This window comes from Mus musculus, chromosome Y (assembly GCF_000001635.26).
Source record: "Mus musculus strain C57BL/6J chromosome Y, GRCm38.p6 C57BL/6J".
Lineage (NCBI taxonomy): Eukaryota > Metazoa > Chordata > Mammalia > Rodentia > Muridae > Mus > Mus musculus.
In genome coordinates, this window is record NC_000087.7 from 70,402,469 (window position 1) to 70,425,628 (window position 23,160).

Here is a 23,160-nt window from a genome sequence, read left to right on the forward strand (position 1 = left end):
TAGGTGTTCTATACCAGATGGCCCAGTTGGGTTGTGAAAGAAAACTGGAAGCTCTGTGCATTACCAGTGTCCAATATGAAATTTTACTTATGCAGCTAATTTGTCTAGACAGGTTTCTTTATATCTTGCAGGAAACTGGTCTGAAAGATTCGATGAGACCCTTGAGGTCCTTAGAGCGGCCGTTCTAAAGATCAACTCAACACGAGTGGACCTGTCATTGACAGAGGTCCTCTCCTCCTGGATTTCATCTGTCTTTTCTTATTTTAAGGAATGGGTGGGGGTAGGTTTATTTGGCGTTGCCACCTGCTGTGGACTTGTGGTCATGCTCTGGTTGGTTTGCAAGCTCAGAACCCAACAAACACGTGACAAGGTTTTGATAACCCAAGCACTTGCTGCCATCAAGCAAGGGGCCTTCCCTGAAATCTGGCTATCTATGCTCAAAAATTAATTGACATTGGTGGCTGTCCTCTTTTATAGAGTTCGCCCTAGTTTATTTAGTAGTTAATGTCACATAGCACTGTGGTATCCAGGGACGGGCAACTTTCCTCATGCACAGATCAACCTAAGACACGGGGCCCGGTGGCGATAGGGTTACCCTATGACAGGAAAGGCTGTGACATTGGAGGAATGACCTAAGACAGGAGCCACAGTGGATGGGCAAAGTTACACAGGCCTAGACCAGCCTCAAGTTTTAATAAAATAAAAAGGGGAAGATGTGGAGAGCAGGTACGTACTGCGAGCAATCTCGTGCATGCCACCAGTAATCTCTGAGGAGAGCCGTGTGTGCCGCGAGCAATCGCCATTATAAGATGGCTCGGGCCTCCGCTGTGGCTAACTAGTAAAGAAGCCTTGTACGAAGGTGCGAGAGTGAATTCACTCCTAGTCACTCCCATTCTCGGGGTGAAATAGTCAGGTGATGGGAAGCAATGAATCAGGAGCTGTCATGCCATATCAGGTGCTGAAATGTCACGCTGCAGGTTATAAAAGCAGCGCCATTTTCCCGGTTCGGGATCTTCCTGATAAGCAAGCAATAAAGCTCTTGCTGTGGAAGATTCTAGTTTGTTGTATCTTTCTTGCCGGTCGAGCGGGACGCAATAGTGAATAGCTTTTACCTCCCTGCTGTTGCTCTCCTAGTACTGACCAGAAACTGAGGTGCCATTTCCAGCAGACTGTGCTAGGACATAGTCATAGAACACATCTTCCTTCGAAAGCAGCTTCTAGGCTTCATTGGAAAACCTTAAATCTATGAATATTGGGAACAGAGTCTGTACATAGCTCAGTTGACAGAGTGACTGCCTAGCATTTAGGATGCCTAGGACTCAGTGATTAGTGCTGTCTTTACTTTATTGCCTTTAGTGGGTCTACTTATTATATTGTAATACACTTGGGATCATAGAAAGGGATATCATGATGACCTAAGACCAAGACTGTCAATGATGTTGGTTAGAGTCTTCTCTTGTATCCTCAGGCTAAAGAGACCTGATACCAGAGTGACTCACATTACTGAGAAACTCAAGTTTCTATTTCATTTCTTTTTAAGGCCTCTTAATTCAAAGAGTCATTGCCATTACAAGGTGTAACCATCACACACTTTATCTCTTTTATCTAGGTGATTTCCCAGTGTTCTTTACTTGGTTCATCAGCTCTAGGATTCAATGCAAAATAGCAACCAATAGTATTAAAATCTTGGATAGAACAGATATATAACAGTAATTACTTTGCCTGAATATATTAGTACAAAATCTGACATAACTGAACAAATGGAAACTAGGCTTGTGTCATGGATTAGAGGGCCTAGATCTTTTTCACAGCAGGTTATGCACCCTTTAGGATCCTCTGTAGAAACAATGAGGTAAAATGGTCACTGATCATTCTTAACAGAGAGGCCCTTCTCTACAGGTAACAGATTCCTAGATCCACATTAAGTTGATTCCTGCTAAGACGGTCTATAGTGTATGACCATGTTAAATTCATGCAGGAAGCTACTGAAAAACAAAGCATTGTTCCAATCAGCAACAGACAGGACACAGAGCTCTGAGTATACAGCCAAGGGGAAATTTAAGTCATAGGGCTTAGGCTAATATCCTCTGATCTAAATTGTTCTGATCATGTCTTAATAGCTATGTATCTTAGTACCTGAAAACTATTTCCCTACATTCATTTGCTTATTCATGATTGGAATATATATTGTACGCTTTCTCATTTCGTGGTATGTTAAATTTGGAACTTGGTATAAAACTGTTAATAATCCGAATGTGCAGTATTCAATTGCATTATATATGCCTTAAACACCATGAGAAGGAAGGAAATGAATATAATAAATCTTTTTTTTTTTGCCATGTAATACAAACTTATTCAGAAAACCTACTGAAAGACCCCCGTGGGGAGTCCCTTCTCGGGCAAGCGGGCACCCAGTAGGACACTGAGACCGAACTCACTGTAATTATACAAGGCTTTAATGGCATACAAACACACAAACAACAAAGGTTCGCTCAAGCCAGAATGCTGAGGACGAAACTCATGCACCGCGCAGGGGGCAGGGGAGTTCAACCCCAGCCCAAACTTTTTACAGGCTTATAAAGGCAAAAACCACAAACCAAAAACAGGGGAGCCAAAAGAATTTGCGCCATTACACATAATTGGCTTATTTAAATGGCGGCAGGATGATTACAAATTAGCAGGGTAATATGTACCTGCTAAAATGGAGAAAGACACAAGGGCTTGGGACTTCTCAAGGTCAGCAGGACACCTGGTCAATGTATGATTTATGGGGTCTATAGGGAGGTGCCATCCTGCCAGATGGCCATTTGGTCCGCCCTGATAGCAGTGGCTAGTTCCTGCATTCTCTTTTTAATCTTTTATGGCCGGAAATTCTTAGCTACAGGGTGAGTATGGCTGTGCCTGGACCCGCCTGGGTCTATTCTTCAGCCCTGAATTTCTTGAACTTACATACCACAATGCTATAAGACCCAAAATTATAAGTTTTTGCTGTTCATTACCCACTTCTTTTAGTGGATAGCTCTAATCTTAGAACGACCTTTCTTCTTGTTGATATTGCTGTCTGAGGACCATGACTTGTATGGTGTTTATTTTATCTTTAACAAAAGCAACCAGCTTATTTAAAATACATGGCCCAAAAGAAAGCAGGAGGAAAAAAATAATCAGAGGTCCTGCCAGGGTGGAATCAGTGTCGTAAAACAGGGAGACCTGTTAAACCAATTTTCATACCATCCTTAATACGCTTCTCTTTCTTTGCTTCATTTTTCTAACCTTTCTCTGAGCTTAGCCATGGAGTCCCTGATAAGACCAGAATGGTCTACATAAAAACAACACTCTTCTTTTAGTACAGCACAGAGTCCACCTTCTTTGAGAAAAAGTAGATCTAGCCCCCTCCTTTTCTGTAGCGAGGTCAAAGATTCTTCAAGTTTGGTGATGGACTGCTCTAGTGCTCCTAGGTCTGCATCCATAGCGGTTGTGCAATTCATGAAAATAGTGGGGGGTCTGTATCAAGGCAGTTGTGCCTGTGCCGACCCCAGCTGCTGTTCCTAGACCCAAAAGCACTGCTAAAGTCATGGTAATGGGTTCCCTTTTATACCGGGTCCAGTGGTTGAATCCATTGACAAAAAACTGTCATCATGATACAGAAGCCTAGGAACCCTCTGAACTAAACGACAATAATCTTTAGAAGTATTAAAAACAGAAGTAAATACACAGGGAGTGAGTCCAGTGTTGCAAGCCCATACTGTGACTAAGGGAGGGACTAAGTACTGACCTCTATTACTGGAAGACTGGAGATGATGAGTCTGATTACAGAGTTACCGTTTGTCATGTGGGACTTGTTCCAGGCAAAGTCCATTTCCCGAGACAGCTGCTAATGTTAGTTTTCTGTTTTCTCCCCAAGGACACTGAGAATTGTCCTCAGCCTTATTGTATGTCTTGACTTGAGCAACTCCCTCATAATATGGGGGATTGGAGGCATAACACAGCCAACAAGACTTAGTGATGTTGGGATTGGTACAATTGCGTACCAAAAAGCCCCCTGTACCATACTAAACAGACGGTTTTCAGTATCTGGGGGAGTAGGGGCAATGTAAGTTTCAGGTCTGAGGAAGGGGTATAGACTTCTGTTGGAATATCTGGACCAACTAGGGTATGTCCGGGAAAAGTAGGTCTGGGAAGGGGCATTGGAGGTTTTTTAACAAGAACGGGGGTAGGTCCTACTGCCTGGGTTGGGGGACACTTCATCTTTAGCCGTATCTTAAATGTGAATCCAGGGCCCGTCCCTGTCACATAAAATGTTAGGCCCCACAGTCTTCCCTTTATCCAATCTTTTTTGTCTCTTTTGCTTTTTGAGTAAAAGTGATGTTTAAGGAATCATGGCCCTTATTTCATCTGGATACTATAATAATATCAAGCTAGAGGAAGGGTCCCAATGAGTGGTACCAGTGGTTTCACATCTCCACTGACTACAGAAGTTGCCCTCTATTCCCCCACACCAGCGAGCCTCTTTTTTATTTGCCCTATCCCTGGGACAGACATAAAAGGGCTCCTGACAAAGTCTCCTCTGTTGAGACCTGCTACTACAGCCTGGTATATCTGCAATGTACTTTCCTTGGGAACTTAACCCCTGGTGATATGGCTGCTTGTGATAGATTACCTCATCTTGGGGCACCGTTTCATGTGACTCTTCAGGGATATCCCAGGCATCTAATCCATCTATCAGGGCACAGATTTCAGGAAACAGAGGGGGACACCATGTATAAGGGGGGGGGGCTTTGAAGTACTCCATACAGTATCTCCAGCTTGAGAGATGGCCTCCCATGTCAGGGTCATAAGAGTGTGAGGATTATTAACCAAAGTTGGTGTACAGCGAAGGCACAGTTTAAGAGAATTATCAGTAGCGGCCACTGTCCAATTTTCTCTGAGGTCGTCTTCATCCTGGTTGGATGCCTTTTTTTTATGTGGGATGCGTGGATCCAGGCAGCGATCCTTTGCTACCTTGGCGCTGGTCAGCAGCACTAGATAAGGTCCCTTCCACCGTGGCTCAAGCATGCCAGCTCGATGTTGTCAGACCAGAACTGAGTCCCCGACCTGGAACCTGTGGGGCACTGCACTGCTCCCTGTTGTGTAGGCTTCTTTAATCTGGTCCCAGATCTGTGTTCTGACAACTTCTACAGCCTTTAAATGGGTAAACAGAGAAGAGGGTGAGGAAGAGTCAGCACTGGAATTCAATATCCCATCAGACTCGGTCAAGGGGGGTGGTCCCCCATGTAGAATTTCATAAGGAGTAATGCCGAAACACCCAGGTGTGTTTCGGGCCCTAAGGAGCACAAAGGGAAGGAGGGTCACCCAGTCTTTACCACTGGTCTCAAAAGCTAATTTAGTTAGGGTTTCTTTTAGAGTCCTGTTCATTCCTTCTACCTATACTGATCTCTGGGGTTTATAAGCACAATATAACTTCCAATTGTTCCCCAAATGTGTGGCTAATTCCTGACTTACCTGGGCAACAAATGCAAGCCCATTATCCAAGCATATTACCCTGGGGATCCCAAACTGGGGTAGGATCTCTTCAACGATCTTCTTGGTCACCACCTGAGCAGTTTCAGACTTGGTGGGGAAGGCTTCTACCCATCCTGAGAAAGTGTCTATGAAAACTAGTAACTATTTATTACCATATTTTCCTGGTTTGATCTCAGTGAAGTCTACTTCCCAGTAAACTCCAGGTCTATCCCCCAGTTGTTGTTTTCCTTGTTCATTAAAGGGGCGTGCAGCATTAATTAGGGAACACACTTGCAGGATTTAGTTACTTGTTCGTCTAGTAGCCTGAGCACATAATAGTTTGAGGACTGGATTAAATCACACAATTTCTTTGCTCCCAGATGTGTCAGGGGATGGATGCGTTTTACATATGCCTTTCCTTCTCTATAGGGCAAAATAATTTTTCCTTCTTTTGTTCTTGCTATCCCATGGTAGCTAAATCCTTTGGACTTCCCTTGTTCTTCAAGATCTTCAATCATCTCATAAGCTTTGGAGGTGTATTCAAAACTGATCTCTGGGTTCCCTTTTGGTTCTTCTATACTCTCTACAGGCAGCGCAGGGATGCCTTGTACCACCTGTTTGGCCACCCAACCTGCCATCTGATTTCCCTGGGCTACAGCACCTTGCCCCTTTTGATGGCCAAGGCAGAGGATGATGGCCACTTTCTTGGGCATGTGTATAGCCTCTAGGAGGGCCAAGATTTCTTCTTTATTTTTGATTTCCTTGCCTGCCGAAGTAAGTAGCCCCCTTTGTCTATAGATGGCCCCATGAATGTGGGCTGTGGCAAAAGCATAGTGGCTGTCAGTGTAAATATTGATTGCCTTACCTTCTGCCAGCTGCAGAGCTTTAGTTAGCATCAGGAGCTCAGCCTTCTGAGCCGAAGTTCCTTCTGGAAGTTAACTTGCCCAAATTACATGTTTTCTGTCAACCACTGCCTCTCCTGCTCTTTATTTTCCCTCCACCACAAAGCTTCTACCATCTGTGTACCAGTCAGGCACACCTGGCCAAGTTCGGTCAGTCAGATCCTTTCTCGATCCAGTTTCTTCAGCCAGGATATCAGCACATTGTTGTACCCAGGTAGAGGCATCCGTCTTGGGGAGGAGGGTGGTAGGATTGTGGATGGCAGGTAGGGCAAAAGTAACTCGGTCATTTAGCAACAGGCTCTGGTAGTGGGTCATCCGGGCATTTGTCATCCAATGGTCAGGGGGCTGTCATACAATACTCTTTAACGCATGGGGAGTGATTACACTCACATGCTGACCTAGAGTAAGCTTGCCAGTATCTTTAACAAGTAGGGCTACTGCAGCGATGGCTTTTAGGCAGGAGGGCCATTCACTGGCAACTGGGTCCAATTTTTTAGACAGGTAGGCCACTGGCCTCTTCCAGGGCCCCAGAGTCTGAGTCAGGACTCTGTGGGCTACTCCAGCTGGCTCATCAACGTATATGGTGAAAGGCTTAGTCAAATCTGGCAGGGCCAAAGCCTGGGCTGCAAGCAGAGCAGCCTTTGTGCTGTTAAAGGCTTTTGGTGTTCCTCTGTCCAGGTGAACGGGACTTTTTCTTTAGTGAGTGGGTACAGAGGTGCCGCCAACATTGTGGACCCTGGTATTCAGAGTCTACAAAAGCCTGCCGTTCCCAGAAACTCACGTACTTGTCACAGAGTGGTGGGGGTTGGGATCTGCATCACAGTCTTCTTTCGAGCTTCGGAGAACCACTGCTTTCCTTCTCGGAGGGAGTATCCTAGGTAGGTCAAGTCCATATGGCATAGCTGAGCTTTCTTAGGAGTACACCAATTCACTTTTTTCATTTAGAAGCTTCTTGATCCTGTCAAGGCACAGTTCCTGGGTTGAAGCTGCAAGGATTAAATCATCTCCATACTCCAGGAGAGAAATTTGGAGGTTCTGTTCCCTAAGTGCATAAGGTTGTGGTGGACCACTTCATCAAAAAAAGTGGGTGAATTTTTGAACCTCTGTCGCAGCCTAGTCAAAATTAGCTGACCCGTATATCCTCCTTCAGGGACTCGCCACTCAAAAGCACACAGAAGTTGACTGTTCAGGTGTAATCTGAGACAGAAAAAGGCATCTTTCAAATCCAGGACAGTGTACCAGGACCGTTCAGGTGGTAAGGAACTCAGCAAGTTGTGAGGGTTGGGCACAGTTGAGTGAATGTCCTGTACCCGCTTATTGACTTTTCTTAAGTCCTGGACAGGCACATAGTCATTTGTCCCAGGTTTACACACTGGCAGGAAGGGGGTATTCCAATGGGACTGGCACGGGACCAATATACCCTGTTATAGCAGTCTCTGGATATGTGGTCGAATGCTGTTTTTAGCCCCTTGACTCATGGGGTATTGCCTGACTGAAATGGGTTTGGCAGCCATTTTTAGCTCGACTATGTTGGGTGGCACTTGCCTAGCTAATTCCATCCCAGCCTGCTCTGCCCAAACCTCTGGAAAACCTGTCAATCGTTCTTTAAAGGGTAAAGTCTCAGACTTCTGTTCGTGGAGGTGATATTCTTCTTCTAAATTTAAAACTAAGCATGCCACTGGATTCTTCTTCCATGATACCTCAGGTCCGTCAGAAGTAAACTGGACTTGTGCTTTCAATTTTTTACAAAGGTCCCAGCCTAGCAGGGGTGCTTGGCACTCAGGTATCACAAGAAAAGAATGCGTCACTTTATTTTTTCCTATGTCTAAAATCCTTTTGGTTGTCCATGGATAAAGCTTGCTACCAGTGGCTCCCATAACTAAAATCTTCTTTGATCCTAATTGTCCTAAAGGTTCAGTCAAGACTGAATATTCAGCTCCTGTGTCTATTAGAAAATTAACGGGGGTCCCCTCCACAGAGTGAGTTACCCTAGGCTTGGGGAGGGGGACCGAGCCCCGACTTCCCTTGTCTTCTTCAAGGGCAGATACTTTGGGGCCCCTCTGCTCCTTTTTTGGGCAGTCTCTGGCCCAATATTCTTTTTTCTTGCAGTATGTGCAGTGGTCTTTCTCAAGTGGAGGTCTCTGTTCTCCTGGGGGTCTTCTTGCCCTGTTGCACAGGTACCCTGACTGACCCTTCTCTGAACTTTCTCCACCTACCACTGCGGCCAAAATCTTAGTCAAGTTCCTATCCTGCTGGCCTTCATGCCGGTTTTCTCTTTCCTCTACCTCTTTCTCTTCTCTCTCTTGCTTTTCTTCCTCAGTCTATCTCTTGTGGTACACTTTCTCAGCTTCTTTTACTAAATCTTGCAGAGTATAATCTTGGAGACCCTCTAACCTCTGTAACTTTCTCATAATATCAGAGTCAGACTGACCAATGAAATCTATGGCTACAGCTGCATGCTGTCCCTCCTAAGAGGGATCAAATGGGGCTATCTCCTATAAGACTCCATTAGTCGTGCTAAGAAAACGGAGGGCAGCTCCATTGAACCCTGAAGGACTTCTCTTACCTTGGCCAAATTGGTGGGTCACCATGCAGCCCGCTCTATCCCTGCCACTAGAGTCCATCAGTAGACTGTGAGACGCTCCCTATCTTTCACAGTATTGAACTCTAAGGCAGAACGGGCCAAGGGGAAAGCTGCATTTATAAGGTTGGGGAGATTAGTGGGGGTCCCATCTGGTCCTGGGACGTTTTTTTCTGGCTTCTAGCAGGATCCTCTCTCTCTCTTCAGTTCTAAAGGGGACCTGCAAAAGTTGCTGGCAGTCATCCCAAGTGGGCTGGTAGGAGAACATTAGGAACTCAAGGAGTCCTGTTAAGCCTGAGGGATTCTATGAGAAAGAGGAGTGATTAGTTATACATATCTGCCAACATATCTATCAATGAAAATGGCCAGTACTGCAATGGGACTAACTGCCCCGGGGCATGGGAAGGTCCTCCTACATAAGCTCTTAAAGGCAAAGCAACAGTGGAATCTGGTTTAGATTCACTTCCCTCTGAACTATGGACTTCGCAGCTAGGAGTCCCTCCCAACGGTCCTGTCACAGAGGCCACCCTGGGTTCTGCTGTGGTGGGCAGCTGTGAGGGATCAGGATTAGAAGTTCTTTGGGGGTAAGGGGGTGGGAAGGAGTCAATGAAAAAGGCATCATCAATTTCAGGATAGATCCTCAGGGGGGCCGATGGAACGTGCTCTGGCAGACCCGCATGCATCATTTTCGGTTTCATGGCTACTGCCACCATCGCTGCCTCAGCTCCGGAAGTCCAGGAACCCAGTCAGGGTGGCAGATTTTGTACCAGATCCTGCCACACAATTATATAAGGTACCGGATCAGGATGCCCTCCTGCAGTCTGAAAAATAACTTGACACCTAGAATAACAGGCAGGCTAAAATTTCCCTGTGAAGGCCAGCCCACACCAAAAGCTGGCCATTTAGAGGAGCAAAAAGTTTGCCAAGGTCCCTTCTTGACATCAAAGAAAAGATTGTTGGCCCTAGTCATAACGTCTGTTCAATGGTTCTGAGTAAGTGTTAGTGGGGTCGTCACAGTCTTTCCCATGTTAAGCTCTGTCACACACATGTTAAAAACGATTACAAAGGCTACAAGACTCAAAAGCAAAACCAGTCGCCTACTCTGTGTCAACCAGAGTTCCTGAAAAGAATCAGACGGCCTAGGAACAGGTCTCAGAAACAGATCGTCAAGGAGAAAATTTATCCCTGACTTTTCCCGAGGAGGTTCACTAGGCATCCCTGGCCCTCCCCCTGACTTCCCTGAAAGTCTCCCAGGGCGAACAAATGGTGGACACCTAGACACATCTGTCCTTATCCACTTTGCTCTCCCTTCGAAGCACTGTCTCATAAGAGAGTTTGCAAAACTGAAACTGTGATCTCACAAGATTTTCAGACAGAATATAGAGACAAAACCAAGACAAGATAGAGGGCCTTACCTCCAAGTGGGTCTAGGACCCCTGGGTGGTCACACATCTCCCAGCCGATCCACCACATGAAAGACCCCTTCAGTGAGTCCCTCTTCAGGGAGGTGCACACCCAGTAGGACACTGAGGCGGAACTCGCTGTAACTATACAAGCTTTAATCTCACACAAACACACAAACAAAAAAGGAGCGCCCAAGCCAGCATGCTTGGGTCGAATCTCATGCACTGCGCAGGGGGCAGGGAAGTTCAACCCCGGCCCAAACTTTTTACAGGCATATAAAGGCAAAAACCACAAACCAAAAACAGGGGAGCCAAAAGAATTTGGGCCATTACACATGATAGGCTTATTTAAATGTTGGCGGGATGATTACAAATTAACAGGGTAATATGTGCATGCTAAGGTGTAGGGAGGCACAAGGGCTTGGGACTTCTCGAGGTCAGCAGGACACCTGGTCAATGTATGATTTATGGGGATCTATAGGGAGGTGCCATCCTGCCAGATGGCCATTTGGTCCGCCCTGATAGCAGTGGCTAGTTCCTGCATTCTCTTTTTTATCTTTTATGGCTGGACATTCTTAGCTACAGGGTGGGTTTGGCTGTGCCTGGACCCGCCTTGGTCTATTCTTCAGCCCTGAATTTCTTGAACTTACATACCACAATGCTATGAGGCCCAAAATTATAAGTTTTTGCTCTTCACTACAACATCCAAGATTATACCTCTTAATCAGATCTCTATCTTTTTAGCTCCAAGTTACTTTGGGTTTTGCAATTTTCACAGGGTGTCTGACAATCTCAAACACTACAGCCTGCTGCTGTTCTTCAACAATTTTCTGACTGGCAACCAAGCTCCTGCTGTTTCTATCAAAGTATGTCCCACCCATTCCTCTTGTTCAAAAGTGCGGCTGGACAGGCACTCTCAGGCCAAGGAGACCTCAGTAAACTTTATCTGAACATTCAGGTGCTCTCAGGCACTCCTTTGTTGAAGCATGCCCAGGCTTTGAAAAAAAAAAAAAAACAGCCCAGTGGATAAAATCATTTCATTTGTACCTGGCTGTCCACTTTGAACAAATGAGCAATAATTCTGTTTTTGTGAAATATAACAGGTAATGAATATTTTAGTTTCAGTCAGTGGAAACTAACGGCTGTTCCCATTAACTCTTTCACACCAATTAACATTTTTCTTCACGGTTCCTTTAACATTTTCGATTTCCACAGTATTCACACCAGGATGAATACTGAGACATTAAGACCAGGGACATCATTAGAGCAAAGGTAAACAAATCTCTCTCAACATATGTCCTTTCACAATGGAAACAGACCAGAGACCATGGGGATGCACAACTCTGAATAGTTTATAAAGGACCCTGTAGATATCTGTTCTTGTATATTGAGGGGTGTGTTTAAGTGGAAAAAACTTACAGCTGTCATTTGAGAATAACACATATAAACCTCAAGTGTTTTTTTTTTTTTAAGGAGAAATGTTGACAATTACGGTTCTTATACATAGGGAATATCTGGATTAAGAACTAGTCCTTACCCAGACTTCACACTTCCTCTGACCCTGACTCTGTACCTTCCAGGCTAAGAATAATCTTGATGGCCTGATTTCCCCAGTAACAGGCTATCCAGCAGAAAAGAACAACAAACTTCTCAAGATTCAACCAGTATACTAAGACATGGTTCATGTCTAATTGTTTACACAGACAGGCAGAATACAGTACCACTACCAAGATTTGGGAATAAGAAGCCAGTGTCTATGATAATCAAAGAAACCTTCTGCAGCATCATGATCAGGAGCAGTGGAAACTGCAAGCTTTGTGGCTGCAGTGGTGAATAATTCCTCACCTGACAGCTCATCCCAGATTTATCACACTAACCTCACAGGCCACTGTGAAGAATACAAACACTTTGGATGTGGACAGCTTAAGGCAGAATGCTACCCAACAGGATGCCTTACATAGGCTCTATATGGTAAGGTTGCTACAGAAAGTTAGAAGTGTCTGAAGGCATTACTTGGGAACTGTGATGAGGACATCTTCTAAAGAAGTATTGTGAGACAGAAAATTTAAAAAAATGTTGATGTCTGCTTAGAAAGGGGTTTAATCTCAGGATTTGGTGATAAAATCCAGTAGATTTGAATTCAGGACTGAACTGCACAAGAAGGTCCAGAATTGCTAGGACTATACAGAAAAATCCATTTCCAGATAAGTTAAACAGAAAAAAAGGAGAGGAATGAAATGAAAAAGAAGAATGTCAGTGTCCTGATGTTAAATCCTGTATTAGTTAGCAATAATCAACAAACTTTGAAAGGAATAATGCAACAACGTGAAAAAAAATGGACACACCATTTGAAATATCTTACATAAATCATTAAAAAATACATTAAAAATATCTCACTAAAAATGGCAATATTTGCAGGGTGTTGGTGGTGCACAGCTTTAATCCCAGCACTTGGGAGGCAGACGTAGGCAGATTTCTGAGTACAAGGCCAGCATGGTCTACAGAGTGAGTTCCAGGACAGCCAGGGGCATATAGAGAATTCCTGTCTCGAAAAAATCCAAAAATCAGACCATACACACAAATAAGAAAACAAACAAACAAACAAACAAAAACAAAAAACAAAACACACACACAACACACACAAAACAGAAATACAACAACATAAGGCAATATTCCATTTCCGTTTTGTCTTGTGGCTTTCTTTTTTAAATGTGTTATTGCATCTCAGAGATGCCTCCTCCTTTATAAATACTGACATCACAAACACATCATAGATATGAACTTGCATCATCGCCACAGGTGTTTTACAACTCCTACTTCAGTGACACAAGGGACTCCACACACATACTCCTTCCATAGAGTAAATGTATCCAATATCATACAGATTATTCAAAACAATGGAAATATCTTCAAATTATCTCAACACTTATGCCCAGTGATCGGGTGTCTCAGCTTGAGGCTCCCAATGATCAATTGTTTATAAGTACTAGCTTGTAAAACTGTAAATGAGTTGTCTATCTGGAACCCTTTATAAGATCCTGTCCTCAGCAAGGATCCTGTTCAAAGCCATTAGCCACTTTTTTTTTTAATGTGCACATTTAATGGGATAAAGTAATGAGACTTTTCCTAATTGTAGAAACGACCTCGTCTCTTTATTTTCCCACACATTTTTTATTACATATGTTCTCCTTTTACCTTTCAAATGCTATCCCAAAAGTCCCCTATACCTCCTGCCCCCTGCTCACCTACCCACTCACTCCCACTTCTTGGCCTTGGCATTCCCCTGAACTGTGGAATATAAATTTTGCTAGACCAAGGGCCTCTCTTCCCAATGATAGCCGACTAGGCAATCTTCTGCTACATATGCAGCTAGAGGAACAAGTTCTGTGGGTACTGGTTAGTTCATATTGTTGTTCAGCCTATAGGGTTGCAGACCCCTTCAGTTTTTGGGTACTTTCTTTAGCTCCTATATTGGGGGCCCTGTATTCCACCCTATAGATGACTGTGAGCACCCACTTCAGTATTTGCAAGGCACACTATTTCATACACCAGCAAGATTTTACTTAAGGGACGCTGATATAGTTGTCTCCTGTGGTGTTTTGCCCTCAGTCACTTCTATGCTTCATAAGAAACAAAGCTCTAGTTGTGTGCCATGCAGATCGTGTAGAGGGCTGTCAATATCCCCTCTCCTCCAGCAAAGCCTCACAAACAGTCACAACGATTGTCTTCCAGGACAACTTTGAGTGCCTAAGATAAGGATCAAAGCACCTCTGCTTGCTCCAATGTCTAAATGTCACTGTAGATTAAGAAATTCCCTAGCAAGACCCTAAGATTCACAGTCCAGGACCATTTCAGCAACCCATTACTTTTCTAGGGTCCAAACTTGTTGCAATTCTACAGACCTATACATTGTACCCTTAGAGCCCTTCTCAAGAGCAGGCAGCAACTGCTCCAACTGCTTTCTCCAAATGCAGCTAAACAGAAACAACCTGCAGAGGCAGGTGATCTGCTCCTGGTTCGACCAAGGTGACTTTGCCTTTGTGTGGGGTGGTGGTGGGAGTTTACCTGCTGTGAGACCCTTTTCCTGTAGTTGTGCTCATCCACCAAAGCACTTGGAAAGACAAGGAAAGTGTTCCTCATTCAAAATCCCTCCTCCTGACTGTGGTGTTTGTGTTTCTAAGGAGTGGTAAATTGGATCTATTTGGGGGGTTCTTTGTGTCTTTGTGAGTCCACACACAGTGATTCCTCTCTCCTATACTACCTTTCCCAGAAAAATTATTATCATAGTCTACACATCATTTCTTTTATTTTATAAACTTTGATGTTGGGTATGGTTGTTTGTGTACATGCCATTTTGCTTGGACACTTCATGTGTAAAATACCTGCAGAGGCAAGAAGACTGCTGCTGGAAATGGAGGAAGTGAGAAAGAGAAAGGAAGAGGGGGACTATTAATACATTTTAAAGCTTTCTAGTTAAATCTGCTCTTCAAGATAAACAATTGAAAGTGTAATTAGTCGCTGGCCTTGTTATATTAATACTGACTATAACAGTAAAGCATTTGAAATGTTTTGTAAACAATTTATTAATTTATCTAATACAGGGTAATGTGGAACTTTAAAAAACTCTTCTTTTTAAAAAAACAAAGGACAAGATAAATTATTTCCCCATGCACATTATTTAAATCACACTTTAAGAACTTTGAAATTTGGATGTCAAAGAACTTAAAAATGCCTGATAGTATCTTAAATAGGAGACATAATCATGTCTAGGTCAAATGAAAAAAATCTACTTATTGGTATATGGCTTGATCCTAAGTAGCTACTTTATAGGGAAAGGGACAAGAATAGGTTCTCTTCACAGAATGCTGCAGATATATGAACGCTAATTTTTGTGACACACTAACAGGTGTGTTTGCTTAGTGCCCTGACTGTAGTGACAAGAAAGCTGAATTGGGTATATGTTTTTGACCTACCTTTGTTTATCATTTTCCCAGTTTGGACAAGCTAAGATGCTTTACTTCAAGGTTTTTAAGAATTATGGGATATAGAACAGTAGAGACTGTGTAATCTGATTTAGAAAGATTAGTCTCAAGATAGAGTTATAGTGATTCATCTTCTAACTTCACTGTGACCAGGTATCCTAATTCAATATTGGACTGGTCTATTAATAATTCCAGTATTAGAAGAATTAGGGAAGATAGCTAAAATCTTAATTAGCTAGCAAATTTAATTTGGAGCACAGCCTCCACTCCCAGAGAGGCTGCAGCCTTTCTGCAATTCTCAAAGCCACCTCCCCACACCAGAATCTCTAAGACTAAGCTTGATCATTGCTAATTTGCAACTGAATGGGGTACCTGGACTTCTCCAAAGAAACTTTCATACTCTTGTTTATCACTGTCCCAACTTTGTTTCTCAAGCAGGTCATCCAAGTCCTTCAGCCTGACTGTAGCAGATGTACAGCCTTGCCTCCAACAGTGAAGGTGGCAGTTATTGATCTTCATTCTAGTACATATTATGACTTTGGTCTAAATTGGGAATAAGGTGTGATAATGAGGACTGGACATTCAATGACAGACATCCAGATCTCAGAACCATACCAATCTAAGACAGAGGTACATGCCAAAATCCATGACTGTTGATAACACAACACAGAGCCATGTTTTGTGTGATATATAACACAAACTAGTTGCACGTAGCATCCATAATGGAATTTGATGCTTCAGGAAGATCTAAGATTTCCTAAGGGAGGTGTGGCCTGCAGTCACCATAACTCCCAGGCAAGACTATAGAGCATAAATACATTTTATGCCTCAGTTTAGCACTTTTTAAAATATTATTAACGGGGGGGGGAGTATAACCTCCTCCAACCTATGCAGGTTCAGACCTTATGCCATTGAGGCAGGGCCACCTGCAGTGCAGCTCCTCAGCTAGTTTCCTTTGATGTGAAACTACCTGCCATCTGCCATGAGGCCAAATTGGTTCTCCAAGATTTTCTGTAGTTAACAGCAATCTGTGAATTTGGTGACTTAGTGCTAAAAGGCTGTGCTGACAACTTGGTATCAGGAAAGCAAGAAACTTGGCATGGCAGAGAATGGGTTTCCCCCTTTATAAGTGAAAACTTTTATTAAATATTTGAGCCTAGATCAGAAAATTGTCTTGGCTCCATTTTTCTCTCACCTATATAGTTCCCCTCTCTTTTCAGCCTCTGTTTGCCTCCCAGGTGAAACACAGTTCAAGTTAGGTAAGGCCTGGTTTCCAACAGTTTTGGTCCTGATCTTTATCACATTGAACACAAGACAGAATTTTACACTAACACTAAAGATATCTGCCTGTGCTTAAAATTCTGATTACAAAACACTTCCTTTAGAAGAGTGGAGTGGTTGATGAACACCAGACACTTACTTAGCAATAGTTGGCCTATGAATTTTGAATAAATTTCTTATTATGTGGAAGATTCAAATTGAATTAAATAGCTTTACAACAAGCTAGGAAGGAAGTAGACATGAAGGAAAAAAAATTCTAGAGTAGATCAGTACTAAAACTGAACTAATCTGAGGGTTATCTGTGTGCTAGTGGGGAGGCTAGAGGGAGAGGGAGCTGGAGAGGGAGAGGGACAGGGACAGGGACAGGGAGAGGGACAGGGAGAGGGACAGGGACAGGGACAGGGACAGGGACAGGGACAGGGACAGGGAGAGAGACAGGGACATGGAGAGGGACTGGGACAGGGACAGGGACATGGACAAGGAAAGGGGGAAGAAGGAGGAGGCAGAGGTAGAGCAGAGGCGGAAATGGAGGTGGAGGTGGAGGCAGTGGCAGACTGAGGACCTAGAATTGCAAGCCACAGAAAGGAGTGTAATTGAGGCATTGTCTCCATAACAACTGAAAGCAACATAACCTAAGGGCATCTGTCAATTTCCTGGACAACTATTCACAAAGCTAATCTTTCAAATTCCAACCAAAATTTTCATAGAATGAGAGGATTGGGATTTCGAAATCAGGTGAACATATTTCTTATTATTCATTAGTATTTTTTACTTAAACTAGCAAAATATATGTATTCATTTTTTTAATTTCTAATGTATTTCATTATTATTATTATTATTATTATTATTATTATTATTATTATTATTATTATTATTATTATTATTATTATTATCATTATTTTTGTTATTTTTATTACTAAAAATCAGTTTTTCAGTACAGTTCTTATTTTCCTCCTGGTTCAATTTGGTTAGAATAGTCTCTAATTTTCTCTCATTGATTAAATAGTTTGTAACTTCTTTTGCTTTTATGTTGTGAATATAAGTTATGATTGTTAAAAGCCTGTTAAATATACATGATATTTTCTAAAGCAAAAATTCATGTATGTTAAAACTGTATTTAAAATCTATTTGTAATATTAACCATGGTAGAAGCAAAAAATAATCTCAAACAAAGTCCTGTATGAAAGGAAGAAGTGACCAGTTCCTCATTAGGCAGTGACCATTCCATCTCCACAGGAGAATATGCAGTGTAACTGTGGCTTCATAGAATGAATTCTGTATTGTTCCTTCTGTTTCTAATTTGTGGAACACTTTCATGAGAATTGGTATTAGTTCTTCTTTGATGGTCTGATAGAATTCTGCACTACAGCCATCTAGTCCCAGGGTTGTTTTGGTGGGAGATTATCATGATTGGTTCTATTTCTTAAGGTGTTAAGGTGCTGTTTAGATGGTTTATCTTATGGATTTGGTATATGTCTAGATAATTGCATATTTCACTCATCTTTCGCAGCGTTTTTTTTTTAATTATTCATTACTTAACTATGAAGTTTATTCATTTCAAGTTTTTTTTTTCCAGGCTGCATTCCATGGAATATCTTTGGCTGAACTGGAATTTGCTCTATAGACGAGACTGACAAGGAATTTAGAGATTTTCCTGCCTCAGCATAATAAGTCCTGGGATTAAATGTGTGTTTGCCCCCATTCCCTGGCACCTAGGAATTAATTTTGAAGACTACTTACATACCTTCATATAGTTCAAACCTTATAATATTACAAAATGGAAGCGTATCACAGTGATTCATGCTTTTAACCAGAGGACTATGGGTCTTATATCATATCTCTTTTGACTTCTAAGAAAGCCATACATACATAGCCAATTTGAGGCCAGCCAGTGCTAATCAATACAATTTGGCCAAAATGGAAAGAAAAAAAAAAAACACAAAGTGAAAGTGCCTTTCTTATTTTAAGAATGGGCTTCATTATAATAACACACACACTCAATCACATTAAGACTCACAGAAACAGACAGACACACACAGAAACACACACAGACACAATCAGACAGAAACAGAGTGAGACAGAGAGAGAGAGAGAGAGAGAGAGAGAGAGAGATCCACAGTGTTGGTGTTGGGAATCATAGCCACCTCCTATTTGGTAGCAGCAACTTTGTGTAACAGATAAGTCATCTTTTTAGATATTGGCTCTACTTTTGAATTGGCTAAGAAAAACCTGATACTATGCAGTCTGGAGCTGACATTTGGATTTCATAGGATCCCTGAAAATGTTTTCTGAGCAAGAGAACATAAAGTTTAATCATTCCTGGTGCATCTCACATATCTTCTGCCCAGTCTCCAATTGAGACACACAGAATTTACTGTTGGGGATTTGATAAAGGGGGTTTATTTTTGACAAGAAGCCCCTGAAGGATTACACAAATACAGTTGAAACAACCTTAGTACATGTCAGAGTGTGGTACCTCCCTTCTTTATGCTTCTCAGTGCAGCTTCATTTAGTGTGTTCATTTAGTCCTGGTCAGAACACACAACAGAGCAGAAACAAACATTCTTTTCAATTTTTACACACCTTCTATTTTTTTCTTGTTTATGTTGTGTATCTTGACAGACCCTTGCAAGCATTAATTTATTCTTAGATGAATTTGGACATTTTGAGTAATGTTCTCTTCCTACACCTTCCTTCTCTCTCCAGAAATGAGGAGATCTTTACATGACTCAGAGTATAAGATCATTGGCTGCTCTTGCAGAGGGTCTGGGATTCAATTCCCAGTGATCATCCTGTGTGTCACAGCCACATGTAAGTCCTGTTCCAGGGGATCTGATACAAGCTAACTTAGGACCTCCATGTAGTCCAGGAATGTTCACATCCAACAAATACACTCCTTCAGGTAAAAATGTCCATCCAATAGAAATAATGAAAAGTATGCTGTTTACCAATTGCCATGTAGAACTTGATTTCCAAATGAATACAAATATTATCAAGAGCAGACTTTAAAGTATGCATGTAGGTCAACCATTGTGATATGTTTGGTACTTATTTTTTCTTTCTTTTCTGTTTTGCATCCCCTAGGACCTCGCATACCTATGACTTGGAGGAAAGTAATCCAGAGTTCTTCCATAATCTCTGCTTCAGTTTCTGCCTCTACTTACCAGCTCTGAATCAAGTTCTGTCCTGACTTTCCTAGATCATGCAATTTACAAGCTGAGACTTGTAAACAGAAAGAACCCATTACCTCCTTTTGTAGTTTTGGGCCCCGATCTTTATCACATTGAAATCAAGACAGGCTTGCATACTTACACTTATGCTATCTGCCTGTGCTTAAACTACTGGTTACAATCAGTTTGTTCAGAACAGTGGAGTGACTGTTCAATGCCAGACAGTTACCTAGACATTGTTGCCCTATGAATTTGGGTTACATCTCTCTGGGTAACATCATTCTGTCTAATTGGCCACCCAGACATTTATATACTTATAGGAGTACTTATAAAAGGAGAGATTCCAAGATAATGGCTTTCTTTCTACTGATAAGCTTGCCTCCCCGAGTCTCAGCATAAACGTTAATTATGATTCATTAGAAAAGAGCACACACAAGACTGCAGAATCTCAGCCAATACTATTGAGAACACTTTTTTTTTTTTAAATCACAAAGCCCTCACACAACATTTTAAAAATCCTTTACTGGATTCATCTTCTAAGTATACACTATATGTTATATTTAGTGTATCATAAAATACTAAAGAGGAGTATCTACTTATGCACACTGAAAGTGTACTTCAAACAGAAAGCATTAATACTGTTACTCCATAGATGAAACATGTTTATGAAGTAACACTAAGGGAGATTTACACACAATATTTGCATTTCATATGAGGTCCCCAGATGAAACTTAATTGCATCAAAACACATGGCACAGCATGGAATAGGTATGACTAATATTAAAATAGTGAACAGCTGAATGCAGGAAGTATGGAATACAGAGTTACTAAGTTTGGTGGAATACTATATTTACATACAACATACATTAGTGAAAAACTCCTGCTGCATTAACTTTGCACAAGATTGAGTGTCAAAGCTAGTACATTTTGTCTGGTGTTTGGTGGTTGGTTACGCAAGTTGGTTGTGGTTTTTTCATATCCATAGTTAAAGAAGAAGCACTACGAAAAAAATTAGATTCAGAGATTTTCTAATTCCTCTCTCTACCTTTATTTCTGTCCTATCTAGTGTTTTGGAGTATAAAAAGAAGAACCTAGAAAATATCAAACACAAGCTATAAAAATGAATCTTCCATGCCCTCCACCAGAAATCATCAATTGTGAAGAAATACACTTCATCTTCTTTATCATAAATTTTAAAGGACTCTCTTCAATAGCTTCTTGACTGGACTGTTTCTTTTTACTTTTGTGTGTGTGTGTGTGTGTGTGTGTGTGTGTGTGTGTGTGTGCCTTGCTGTGCATAATTCCTTCCTGTGTTGCTATCCATTCATGTTTGTGGATTTACTCACAACAAAGCAGATACAGTGCATTGGAGTATCTTTTGCTTTTTTGCTTGTTTGTTTGTTTGTTTGTTTGTTTTTGTTTTGTTTTGTATTGTTTTGTTTTTTTAATTTTCTGGTGGTGGGGAGTGCATCTATGCTTTTTGTTGGGAGCTATTACTGCAACGCTATTGTCCTGATCTCTGAATTGGGTCTCCCCCCCCCCCGATAAGAAAAGAGGGTTAAAAGCAGGCCACAGACTCACTGCTCCAAGAACAACTACAGATTGTTCCAACCCTAAGTCAGTGCTGGATGTCCTGACCTAAAGATGTACCCTGATAAAGCCAAGTTCCTGCTTCCACCAGTAGTCGCCAAAAGAAAAATTTCCGCTGCCCCTTCCTTTCTGCTGAGAAGTACTTCCTCTCCCCCCCACCCTGCTGCCCCATCCCTCCTGCTGAGGTGCATTGCTTCTGCCCCATTTCTCCTGCTGAAAGGCACTTCCCCTTTTGCTTGTGCATTTAAACCTTGGTCATGGCTAATACATTGGGGTCCTGATGTAATTCAGAACATTTCCATATCTTTGTTCGCACAATATCCTCATCTCTCTCTACACCCCATTTATTTCTTAGGAGAAAGTCCTCTCGAGACCCTCGAATAACTGGACCTGCTGGACGGGTCAGCTTTTGAAGTTACAAATCAAATACTACCATTGAGTGACAAATCTACCTTAGACAGGGTTTTGAATACTTTAACAGAAAGTGTTTCTCTCTTTATTACTAAGAAATTATAATCTTGTTTTTCTTGTACTCCTGAACTGTTACAGAACTTTTAGGTCCATTTATACCAATTTTATGCAGACACTAAGCAATGTCAACCCATTGCTGACATTTTTTTATTGATAATGCAATTTGATCAATACATGAGTTCTTGTTTCTGCCTTGTGTCTGATTGTGTTTTCTTGAAGACTTGTATCTTATGGGCTATAACAAAAACTTGTAATGCTTGTAATGTACAGTTGAGGAGGGTGGTCTGGAGACTCGGGGGGTATTTCTGTGTATAGAATGAATGCCAAGTGCCTGGTGTTAAATCAGGGAAATGTTGCTCCTTAGGCTACATGCTCACCGTTTTGTGTTCATACATTTGGGGACAATATTTTTCAGTACCACAGAGCAAACGTTACAGGTACTTATTTTTAAACTGTCAGTAATCACCAAATCTGAAATCTGGGCCTTGGACCACGCTGTTCTCTCAAAGCTAGTCAGAAAATGCTTAGCCATATGAGCCCAATCCTTGCTTTTTATCCTTAGAGTGGAGGAAAACTGGTCTTTCCTGTAAGGGTTTTGCAATTAGAGATTCTGGTGTCAGCAGAGCTTACATGACCCCTATTGAGGTTGATCATTTGTAATAGCAAGGGAAATGTGGGAGGATCATTCCCCTGATGGCTCAAAATAAGTCTAGAACACACTGCATTCTTCCCCCTTGTGGGTGCCATCCCTGTCACATTTTGAAGAGAAACAGTGCTCCTCCAGGAAGCTGGAGGAAATTGGCCTGTATTCCTTTGGATGCTGTTAGACCCAGCCTCCAGGTCTGGACTGACTATCATTAAGGCCCCTGTCCCTGCTGTTCTCTCAGTTCTCCACAAAACAAGAGACTCTCTTTAGCTTTTGTGCTGAGTGATGTCAGCCCTGCTTCTCATATACTGATTAACTAGGCTATTTGGGCCTTAGAAGAATGTCTTTTTCTCAACTATCTATTTACCAGGTAAACTGTCAGTGAGAATGGTGAGACATCTATTCTTGGCAAGGTTACCATAATTAAGGGCAGGGAATATGAAGATAATGCAGACTTATTGATATATTCCCAAAGTCTAGATTTAATTGACACTCTAATGACTTGCACAAGAAACATGAGATTGTGGGTTGACTTCAAAGTGTAACATATGAGGTCCATATAGAAAATCAGGAGATGACTGTTGAGAACAGCACTGGGCTTTAAAGAATTTGTTCTACCATGACTTTCCCAATAT